This window comes from Dioscorea cayenensis, chromosome 21, assembly GCF_009730915.1.
Source record: "Dioscorea cayenensis subsp. rotundata cultivar TDr96_F1 chromosome 21, TDr96_F1_v2_PseudoChromosome.rev07_lg8_w22 25.fasta, whole genome shotgun sequence".
Classification (NCBI taxonomy): domain Eukaryota; kingdom Viridiplantae; phylum Streptophyta; class Magnoliopsida; order Dioscoreales; family Dioscoreaceae; genus Dioscorea; species Dioscorea cayenensis.
The window spans coordinates 27,539-40,449 of record NC_052491.1 but is presented as its reverse complement, the minus strand read 5'-3'; positions in this window follow the sequence as shown (position 1 = coordinate 40,449).

Sequence of the window (12,911 nt, the reverse complement as noted above, 5' to 3'; positions counted from 1 at the left end):
TTCGGGTCCGGACAAAACCGGGTCCAGACAACTACTAATATAAATAGAAAAACTCGTGTCCGGACCCGTCGAGTTTTAAATCCCGGACAAACTTTGAGATGTCCAAAACCCTGTTTATTTTTAAAAACCCGGGTTGTCTCGGACGTCCAAATTTTTCCGAATTCTATAAGTTATTTTTTAAGTTAGCTCAAATATTAAATTATACAAAAAATAATTTAATTCACATTAAATGTAAAAAAAAACATTAATAATCCAAAACTCAACTCAAATTATAGAAAAATTTAAGTCTTAATAGAAAAAACAATAGATGTTTAAAGTTTTTAGAAGAATGGGAACTTAAAACAAATGCATTTTGGGTTGTGAGCTTTTAAAGTTTTTAGGGGTTAAAAAGGACTCGGGTTGTCAATTTCTATGTCCGGACCCGCCCTGGATTTAAATCCCGGACAACCGGCTCACGTCCGGACTCGACCAGCGTTACGAAAACCATACGTCTAAACCCCTTTTTATTCCGGGCCAGATAAAACCGGGCCGGTGGGTCCGGACAGATTATTGCCACCCCTACATATAAGTGATACAAACCAAAATGAACTTTGTATCTTTAATTGTGTGTATATATATATATATATAATGCATGAGCCGTAATACTTTTTATCTAAAATATAAACACCAAGTGCACGTACCATACATGTTGGACTAATAGTGCACTTAATCCTACTTAAATTTTGCTAAACATGAATGGACTATATATTGAAAATATTTTATATCTCATGCTTTCATGTTTAAACTATTCCTACAATTATAAAACAATTAGTCATAATTTTTTTTTAACAAATATGATAAGCCCAATTAATCAAAGACGTGAGCCCTCACTTTGTAAATTAAACTCACATATACTCTACTATCGGTTACCACCACATAAGTCCGGTAAGATTTTAATTCAAAATTTTTTTGAATATCACCCATTTTTTAAAAACATGGCTGGACCGGTCTTTGTAAATATGGGACCCAAAACAAAATTATGAAATCTGTTTAAATTATTTTTATTAAAAATAAATTACATAATAAAAATAAAAGATATTAATTAGTATTAATAATTATGATAATTAAAATATTAATGAAAAAATTTAAGAATATCCTTCTAGTCCATTGTTTAATTACCTACAATGCATAAAAAAAAATAAAAAAAAATTATTAAAATTCACATTTATTGCCTGAATTATCAATTAAATTTTGATATTCCAGTTGAAATATTAATTTTTTTAATAAAAATAATGGCCAATCCATTTATCATTTTAATTTATTTAATTTATTCAATATATTGTAATAATTATAACTTTATTTACTATTTTGTTTTTAATCTAGATCTCTATAAATATGTGTTTTAGTATTTATAAAAGAAAAAACTAATCTTTTCAATATTTGTATTGTTTTAAAATGACAAAACAACATATGAGTGTCTTAGTTTGAAATGATATTATTGAGTGTATTATTTATTATACTATTTTAAAGTGATAAGACAATATGAATGTTTTATCAATATATTAAAAAAAAAACTCTTTGTATCGTTAAAATTTTTAAAATTTTCATGCTTTCAAAAAAATTAATTTTTCAAATCATTTATTTAAACCTTAATTTTTAAATTTACTAGTGGTGTGACTAAAGCCATGATTGTTGGGTTCATCTATTAAAGGGGGTGCTAGCGAGTTAATCAGGTATGGCGGGTCTGACTCCAAATCATTCATAAACAAGATTAAAATTGAGTTTTTTTTTAATAAAAAAATACCTTAACCACTTTCGTTAAAAAAATTATAACAACGAAATTGTAAAAAACTAAAGTGTTTTTTTTATAGCCAATGCTATGCTCTTTATTGAGTACCGCCAAAGAAACATGTCATGGTTTGTATAATATAAAGCTAGGGAACCAATAAAATATATATTTGAGAAGGAAGGTAATTAGTGAGCAAAAGAATTCTAATTAGATTTTCTCATTGCAATTGCTCGTACCTTCTTCGAGGTTTCTTATATATATATAGAGAGAGAGAAGGGTAAAGTGCAACCAACTACACCAAAAATGGGACCGCATTGTATTCCACCACTTTCAGAGCAATTCAATGTCAGAACCTTCCCTCTTCATTGGTATGTCACCCACTGTATATTTACTTACTCATTAAGGTTCATTGCAGTGCGGTAGTTTTACTAGACCATTTTCTCATATCCCTTTTGTGTTTCAAATTTAAAATGCTTCTCAATTAGAGAGACTAGACATAAAGATATAGAGATATACAAATACAAGCAACTGTTGAGAAATGTATTACTTTGTCATCAAATAAGGATTCTATAAAATGGGGACACTAAGTCAGCATGTATTCTCCTCTGATAATAATTTGTAATGTCAAATATTTTTACACATTAGCCTATTTAATCACCTGACATGCTCCGGATCAGCCATAATTTATTTTTTATATTTTTATATTTTAAATTTTTTTATAAAACTTTTATTCTAACCGTATTTGTTTACTTAAATTCAATTTTTTAATCTAAAATGATTAACTGCCCTTTTGTCGGCGTGCACTTCATGGTATTTGTGGAATATCGGATGTCAGGCATGGACTCTAGACGTTGATTGTTGGGAACAATGCATAAACAGAAGAAAAACCAGGGATTTTTTTGGTTTTGAACATAAAAACGTTTACTTAAGGCCATCTTTAATCCACAACCCCAAATTTCTACCCAAAATCTCAAATTTGATTATGTTACAATAAATTATACTACATCATAAACCCCAAAGTTTACCCAAAAAAAGCATATTCGTAAAATATTCCTTCCACATTTTTTATATATTATTATTACTATTTAATAAAAAAATATTTTGAAATTAATCATTGTTAACAATAATTTATTAAATATTTATTATAATTTAATAATTTTTTAATAAAAATAAATTTAAAATAAAATTTTTAATAAATTTTAATATAATTAGTTTTTATTAAGGTTATTTTCAATAAAATTTTAACTATTCCAGGTTCATAAATTTATCATAAATTAATTTAATTAAGTAATTTTATTATTAATTAAGTAATTAAGTAAATTTGTTATTAATTAAGTAATTAATTGTACAAAAATTAATATTATAGGTATATAATGACTACTTATAATTACATTAATGAATTATTAACTTTATAAATTTAATTACAATAATTATAAAAATAAAAAAAATTGATTAAAAAATAATATTTATGTGGGACCCCAAATTTGGAGTCACAATAGTCATTCTATTTCAAACTATTTCAAACCCCAAATTTGGGGTCAAATTTGGATTTGGGTTTGGATTGTGGATTTTGGGTTTTGGGTCACACATTGTAGATGGTCTAATACATGGGTTGATTTGGAAGCCCGTGAGTGTACTAGTATTATCATAAAGTGATAAAGAGTGGAGAGGAATTATTGCACCACTCACCACAAGCACATGGACATGTGTTGTCCTATTTTTAAAGTGATTGAACAACACATGAGTGTCTGATGTTGAAGTGATAATTGATAGAGACGCTAGGTTAATGCAAGCACACAGTGACCCAAAGCATGTGCTCACAATTGCCATCAAAATTGGCGTAAAAGCTTACTCCATATTGCTAATAAGAATTTTTTTTAGGTTTTGTAAACTTACATAATAATAATAATAATAATAATAATAATAATAATATTGTGGAAGATAGATAAATAATATATATATATATATATTAACAATATGTTGGAAAATTTCATTTTAACATGGTACAAGTTTAGTGTTAAAGCCACGTTGAAATTGACTGGTAGGTCTTTAACTCTCAAAAGTTTAACTTGTCAATAAAAAAATAGCATGGTGCTCAGGAATTTTCGCAAAAGATGATCTAACTTTAAGATATTGTTGGTTTAAACAACAAAAATGATGAACCTTTAATTAGTATGCTTTCTTGCACAAAAAACTAGTCTCAATAGATAAGAGCCTAAATCTATACATACTATTAAAATAGATGTATAATCTATTTTGAGAGCGTTTCAAAGAGCAATTTTATTTTTCTTAATAACATCTAAGATTTTATTTATATTACTTATAATATTAATAATTGAAAAATATTAATTGCACTTAATTATTTATGTAATAAATGTCCATATGCGAAGCCGGGGAAAATGTCTTGTGGTAATTAAAATAGGAGAAAGGATTGCTCAATTGTTAGTCGTGAATGACGTGGTACCCACCATCATTATTGTTAGTCAAATTTGATTTTGACTTATTTAAGTGATGTAGCAAGTGGATCACAATTCTACTCTAACAACTAATAACTAATGCTCAAAATTAAATCAAGAAAAAAACATTAATTTTGAATAGATTGATTTGTTACATAAATCCTAAAATAAATATTTATAAAAATCTAATTTAAAAAAAATAAAATATTAAACAATTATAAAATTTTAAATTTTAAAAAAGTTTGAAGGTTTAAATTTAAACCCTAAAATCTTTCTCTATGATGTGTCATTAAGTCATGCTTTTTTACTATGGCATTCACAAATGCGCAATACTTTTCCTTGAACTTCCAGTCTTCTAGTCAGCAAGGACTTTGAACTTTGTTCATTTGCTTCCCCAACCCTTGTTTTCTATGAAGAAAGAGAGTCGTAATTTCCGACGCATTTCCTCGCAATATGGTTAACAACTTCATCACATTCATTCCTTATAATTAAGATCTTTCATGGAACCATGGAATCATATTTCCTAGCAGCATGGTTAATTAAAATAATTAATTATATTAATTGAAGCAATTAATAATTAAGTTGCGTTTGGTTACTGGAATAAAAATGGTATAGAAATATAGTAAAATTACTTTTATGCTATATGCATGTTGTTTAATGTAAATAAATAATAATTGTATAAAAAAATGAGATTTTTATTTAATAATAATTAAATTTATTCATTTATAAAATATTATAACTAATAACTAATATCCACTTTAATTATCATTATTAAAATTATAAATTATAGAATGCACTTCACTATTGTTTATATTAATTATCATAATAAATTATTTAAATTAATTAATTCATTTCAATTATTATCCATTTTATTTATTGTAATTAATTAATTAAATTAATTATAATAATCAATAAAATAAAATAAAATGAAAAGAGGGCAAATATAAATGCAAATAGAAGTTTCTAGGGATAATTTTGCTATGCTAGTGGTTTGCTTCTTTACCAATTTCAGGCTTATGACTTGAGTTGTAACACTTTAGTATATGTAGTCTAAACAGTTTATAAAAAGGTAACAAAAAGCTTAACTCCGTTAATTGTTACTGATGTCGCAAAAAAAACAAGATGTATTCTCTATGAATTTAATTTTCTTTTTGTTGAAATAATAACTTTGCTCCAAACAAAATAATTTTTTAATGAATATGAAATAAATTACTAGGAAAGAAATATTTCAACTTAATTAAGCAAATTCTAAATTTGGTACCAGATTTATATCCTATATCCGGTCCGATTTAAATCAAATACCCAGTTTTGTCTATCAGTTTAAAACGAAATAGATATCGATCAAGCTTTTGTCGATATAAAAAATTGGAGTACTTGATCCGTATTTGAAAACTGAATCGAGTACTCTATTTTGCTCACCCTTAAATAAAATTCCTTTAATTGTGGGGAATCCTATTACTCCCCATCAAATTAGTGTTTATCCCTTTATAAGATTCCAAACTAGGATATACAATAGAAGGGAATAATGTTTAGTCCTACCATCCAAACGCATGCGTAATTTGAACTATCTAATTAATTATATATTTAATCTAAATTATCACCCCCTCAATGTTTGGTTGATGCTAACTAATAATTAGTATGAATTTTATATCATTCATGTTTGATGAGTGTATAACATTCATGTATTTTATATCGCTTTGTACACTTATTTGGTATGTATTAGAATCATATTGTGGAATTTGATACTAAAACTAGCGTGTTTCACATTAACAGGCTTAGGGCAGCACTTCAAGACAAGAAAGAGCCAAAAGAAACCTTAAATGAAGAAGTTGGAGCTCTCTTTGCATCATTTGAATAAAGACAAGGCAAAATTGGGTGACTTACGGTCAGCGTACGCCTACCTTAAGGCCATAAGTAGATTTCAGAGAACCTTGTGTGCATGCTTATACTCGTAAAGGGTATTCATAGCCAAATCAGAGGACCTTATAGGTAAGGCTCATGCTCGTAAGGATGCCCGTAAGGACCATCTAAAGGAGTTTACGACCATAGCATATGTCCTTAGGGCAAGAAGCAACACAGTGAAATTTATGATCCATAGCTTACAGGCATAAGCTGGACCGTAACACAAACAGAAGATCTTACGGATGTAACTTACATCCTCAAGTGTTCCCATAAGGCTCGTGACTATCTTCTCCAACTCCCTTACAACTACGTCCTTACGCTTGTAAGCAGCTCCTTAGCAGTCGGGTATAAATAGATCTGATATAGATTTTTAGGGTAACTTTTACTTTTCTTTTGAGCGACTCTTGGAGGCAAAGTTAGGGAAGAAAGGAGATGAATTTCTAGCACTCAAGGTTATATTTCAAGGGAGATTTGGATCCACAATCAAGGGGATTAAAGATTGTAGATGTCGAGCTCACTTTTCCGGTATGTGTGGAAGCTTTTCTAGGGCTTCTCCACCGATCATCCAACGGCACGATTGAGAAGGGGTTTTCATGTTTTTCATATCTCCTCCTATTATTTGTATCTTAAATGCTTACCCTCCTTTAATAGAGGGCTAATTTGTAGATATTTTGTCATAGTTAAACTCTAGGGTTTATTTCATTGACGTTGGTTGCTGGACCTTTGATGCTTTATTTGTTTTCTTAATTACAATCATTTCTATTTGAATATACTTACGTGTTGAACGCTTGATTGCTAACGAGGCGAAAGCCCTACCTATCATGCTCTATTCACTTTGTGATGAGAAGAAATTCCCACCTAGCATAGACATGCCGCAATTAGAGGGGATTGTGAGTAAGCCTGTGGTTAGGGTACTTTGGAGATCTCGTCTCCCTTAATCCTCACAAGTGAGTTAGTGATAATCTCCGTACTCTTTGCAATCACGTGGAGTAAATTTTAGGAGAAATCGCATCTCTACTCTATATTCGGATTAGAGGTAATCCATCTCTACGAAGGAGATTATCTACTTAAGAGATTGTCATTAGCTTACAGTGAGGTTTCATAGTGTGTTAATGCGATTGTGTGGATGTCTGTATTGGCTCTGCACCTATTTAGTCAACTTTTATCCTGTACTTCATACCCTAGACGGATATTATGCTGGAATATCATTTTTTTCCCTTGATTTCCCTCCGGCTTTATCTCCATACTTCTTGCTTTTATTTTCTTTTGTTCACACACATCACTCGATCACTTAAGCTATTTTTTAGAATTAGGACTATTACTAGTATTCACTTTTTTTCCGTCGATCGACACTCTATTTTACACACACTATTATTAAGTGATCGGCATGTACATTTGCATCCTTATCAATTTAACAGTGTCAGCTTTATCTCTTGTTAAATAATAGGATGAACATACAAGGAGGATGACATGGAAGAAAGAATTCACATCGTGGGATCATGTAATGGCATTTTAGGAGGTGGTTAAAATATTATTTTAGAAGCATGTTGTGGGAGGTAAGTATACAAATATCAAGAACAGATAATACAACAAGAAAGAAAGAAAGAAAAAAAGAAGAAAAAACTCAGCATAATACAATACAAACTTGTTGTTAAAGCTAATGTTGAAGTTGACAAGTTGGGCTTTTCCACTCCAAATGCTAATTTGATGGCAAAAATTATATTGACATGGTGTCCACACCTTCAATGGCATGATCCCCATAAATATTCATGGTAAAAGATAAAACAAAGCATGTTGATATATTGACATGGTGCCCACCACAATCAATATAATGGCATGGTCCCTAGGAATATTCGCAGCCTGAGATAAAACAAAGCATGTTGATATGGATTTGGATTATATTGCAATATTAGTTCAAATGACAAGATGATCATCTTTCGTGCATGCTTTCACATAATACATTGGTTAATCCACATGCACATGACTGATAAAGACTCGAGAAACTATTACTCGCCCATCCTGACACAACATAACTATACAAAACCCTCTTTATTTAGTATTTTATAAATATTTTTATTTAATTTAGTATTTTATTTTTTAATCTATACCTTTATACATATTTGTTTTAAGGTTTATAAAAAACACTAATTTATTAAGTATTTATGTTATTTATACTCAATTTTAAGTGTTAACTGCAATCCGCTATGACAAATCCACAATCACATGAGTTGAAGTGATATTATTGTGAATACTATTTTTAATATGATAAGGCAGCATCAATATTTTATCAAACTATTTAGTGTTTGTTTGGAGGGATTTTAAGTTATATGTAACTTGAGTTACTGGGTTTTTAGAAATACGGTGTTTGATTTACAGGATTCTAAAATCCGATGTAACTCAGATTATAGTAAATAAAGTGGCATAGTTTGAATAAAAGAGTGTCACCGAGGATCTCCTTCAAGAACACATATTAAAGTAAATTGATGTCAATATATAGGCCTTGGACCTCACCGGTGGCGGCCATCCGAGTTAATATTACCGGATGGCTACCCCTGGCCCACCGCCATGTGGACCAATTAGCGGATGTTATTCAAATAAAAGTTGGCTCCAACCGTGGAGATCTTAAGGTGGAGTAATGCGCTTGGGTCCTACTGTTGTCTCCCACCCGGATCCACATTACCTGAACCTGTCATCACATCTACGTCCACGTGTCGAAATCTCAACCCTCTGTGAAGTTCTCTCGGATCGGTGTACAGTAATGATGCCTAACACAAAGAAGAAAAAACAACCGATAGAAAACAAGAAAAACAACCTATAAAAAGAAATACAACATATAGAGGCTATAATGTATATTAAAAGAAGATAAATTTAGTACATGTTATATAAATATAAAAATACATATTAGTGATGTGATAATGGAAACCAATGATTTAAAAACCATACCGGACCGGCCGGTTCAACCGGGAACCGGCCGATAAACCGGTCCGATTAGTGATATAAACCACTAAAGAACCGGACCGGCTGGTTCAGCAGGTTTAATCGATGAACCGGTGAACCGGTCTGGCTAATTTATTAATTTAAATTATTTAATTAATTTATTTATTGTATAATTAAAAAACTTAAATAAAGTTAATAAACTTATTAACTTGGTCCAAATTTTAAAAAGAAAAAAGTCAAAAAAATAAAAAAATAAAAAGCAAGATGCATAATGATATTAATATATTATAATTTATTATGATTAAATTATAATTTTACACTAATCAATAATTAAATCATTAAAGTCAAAGTGTTAAACTAAACATTTGAACGGTTTGGTTTTTTATTTTTTAATCATTATTGTTGTTGTTGTATACTTGTATACTTATATTTTATTTAATTCTTTATTTTTCAATATTTGTTGTATAGTTGTATTTTTGTATATTTGTATTTTGAAATTTTAATTTTATGTAAAGTTGAGACTATGTGACCATATAAAGTAATTTAACTTTACAATATGTAATTTTGCATCTTTTTTATTATTATTTTCTTATTTTTGAAATTATATTTTACTTATTTTAAATATTTTTTAATTTTTAAATATTTATTTATTTAAAAAAAATTAAATCCGGTTGAACCGGCAGGTTGGACCAGAACCGGTTGCCTAACCAGTTCGGTTATTAAAACATTGATGGAAACCATGACCTAAAGAAGTAGGTTAGAATAACAAGTAAGGCCTATATACACAAATTACGATATTTCTTGTTTTGAATAAGAAAAAGATTAAAAATAAAGTACAACAAATTTAATTAATAAAATACAACCAGAAAACATATAGTTAAAATACAAATGGAGTACAAGTAAATATATACGTATGTAAAATACAAGTGATGTTGAAAAAAAATATAAATAACAAGAGATTGAATAAATACCCGTAAGAGAAATATAAAAAAAATCTTTTATGTACAGAAAATTAAAAACAAATATTCATATTGATAATACAGAATAAAATAAAAACAAGACATGTGAAAGAAATATATTAATAAACATTGAATTGAACATTAAAATCCTTCTCCACGTTGATTACATATTATTTAAATCTACTAACAAAGCTAGAGACAACTCATATTACATTGTTAACGGAAATTACACCAAGACTATTTAAAAAGGATAATACATGATTGCGAAATAAATGGAAAGTTAACCAGCACTTATGGATCTGAATAGCTCTCCTCAAATTATAGTTGAATCTTATTTGAACGACGACAATGTCATACGGTCTATCAAATGGTCATTGGTGATGTTCAAGCAACCTAAAATAAATAGGATTAACCAAGTCCCAAACGTATACTTCACTCTCAGCTTGTGTTGCAGTAATCAAGAGGCTGGTACGGGAATCCATTTGCTACTTTGATGACAGAGAGAATGACCTAATAATAGCAATTTGTAAATTAAACAGACACTGATGTAGAACCAGACATATCACCAGATTACCGAAACATCGGAGAGAAAATGAACTCGAAAACCGCATTCTGATGTGTCCATTGTCGCAGAGAAATATGTTCAGCTCTCTGAAGAAATTTTGAATAGTTGGAATTAGGCCTAGGATTGTATAAGATAATTGCAGGAACACCACCTGCTACATAAACAGGTTTCTCATACTTGCAGTTTGACTGCCAATTTCTCTGAACACCAAGTAATTCCTTCTAATGCTTCAACCGAAGATACTGAGGTGCGATGTCATCAATCACATTGTACATGACATCATTCCTGAAGACATTTGCATTAAATTCTATGTGTCCACAGATATAGTTATGTGGGTCCAATGATCTAGCCCAAGCAATTTTACTTGCCCTGCTCGGGCCCTCTAATATTAAACTTGTTGGCCGATCAATATCGGTTCTAAGGACATATATATTATTTCTCCCCAGCCGCACAACGTCATTAATAATAAAATTATCAACTAACCACTACGCAATACCATTACTAATAAAGAAAGAAGAAGAATCCCATTTAGATTGGAAAACATGGATAGTTGGTGCGAATAAACGATCAGCATTAGCCTTCAGGTTATGATACTAAAGAAAAAACGACTTTGGATCCTTTTCCCTAATAACTTGCAAAGAAGCTTCGGCGGAACTAGCATTCAAGGCCTCATAACCTAAAAGTTATTAGGGTTATGATATTGAATGCTAGTTATGCCGAAGAGAACTTCACAGAGGGTTGAGATTTTGACACGTGGACGTAAATGCGATGAGAGCTTCGGGTAATGTGGATCCGGGTGGGAGACAGCAGTAGGACAGAAGGACGGCTGCGGGGACGGGGAACCCACACGCACCACTCCACCTTGGGTTCTCCACGGTTGGTACCAACTTTTATTTGAATAACATTCGCTGATTAGTCCACGTGGTGGTGGGCCTGGAGGGCGGCTAAATTGGTGTTAATATAACTAATTTAATAATAAAATTAATAGTTAAATGTTCAATACTATAATTAAAATAATTAAATAATATAGTAGAAATGTATGAAGAATTCATAAATACATTTTTTATTGGGTTAATAATTAAATTTCAAAATTGCAAAATATAATAAAAAATAAAAAATATAATAATAATTTTAATAATTAATTTAATAAAAAATTTAATAGTTAAACTAATTAATACAATACTTAAAATCATTAAAAATAACATTAAAATATTTAGTGTATAAAAGATTTTTAATTCCAAATTTACAAATTTCTCTAACCAAATACAAAATCTTATAATACAACATCTACAATTATATCTAACCAAACACCATATTTGGCTGCACTGTATTTTAAAATCCATGTTTTTCTAGTTACATTATAACTGAAAATCCACTGTATTTACAGTTACATTTAACCAAACGTAACCTAAAAAAAGAACATACCACTTTACTTCATAAAAATTTTCAAGCTTTCCAAAAAAAAAATATTTTTCAAGTCATTTATTTTAAAAAATTCATTTAAAATTATTAATCCATCCTTAATTTTTAAACTTACTGGTGTGACACACAACAATAAAACTGGAAGTATCTAATTATAGGGGGTACGGGTCAGTTAATCGAGTACAACAGGTCTGACTCTAAAGCAGGATTAAATTTAGGACTTTTTTTTTATTATTAAAAAGTGGTCTTAACCACTTGAGTTAAATTTTGCTATTGTTATATTATTAAAAAAATAATAATAAGAAAGAAATAGTAATGCTTTGTGTTATTAATAAAATAATAGTAATAGTTTAAAAATCAGATCAAGTACTTATACACTACTGAGAAAAATGCTATTTGCTACATAAATTTCACTGACAGCTGTAAAAAAATGTTGCTGAATTATGATGATGAAATGCAACAACGTCGCGATAAAAACCAAAAATCGTGTCATGAAAAACAAAAATAAAAACGAAAAAAACCATTTAAGAACATTGCAAAAATATGTCGTAAAATTTTGGGACCTAACATGTAATTGGTTTGCGACATTGATTGCGACACATTATTTATAATGATCTATTGACGTCGGAAAATGTGTTGCAAAACTTTTAGAGACTGACGTATCTTGGATTGCGACGCGTTATTTCTGACGATCTATTAGAGTCGTGAAAAATGTCGCATAAAAGTTTTATATAATTATACTAGTTAATTTCGTAAAAGAATTATAAGATTTTTTTATACACCATCAGGAGTTGATTCAACCGACAAAGCTTTGCATTTATTAAATAAGTAGTTTTGAGTTCAAATTCTTGTATACACACACTGGGAGAATGATGCACTCTTTATAAGCCTTTTAACACAAC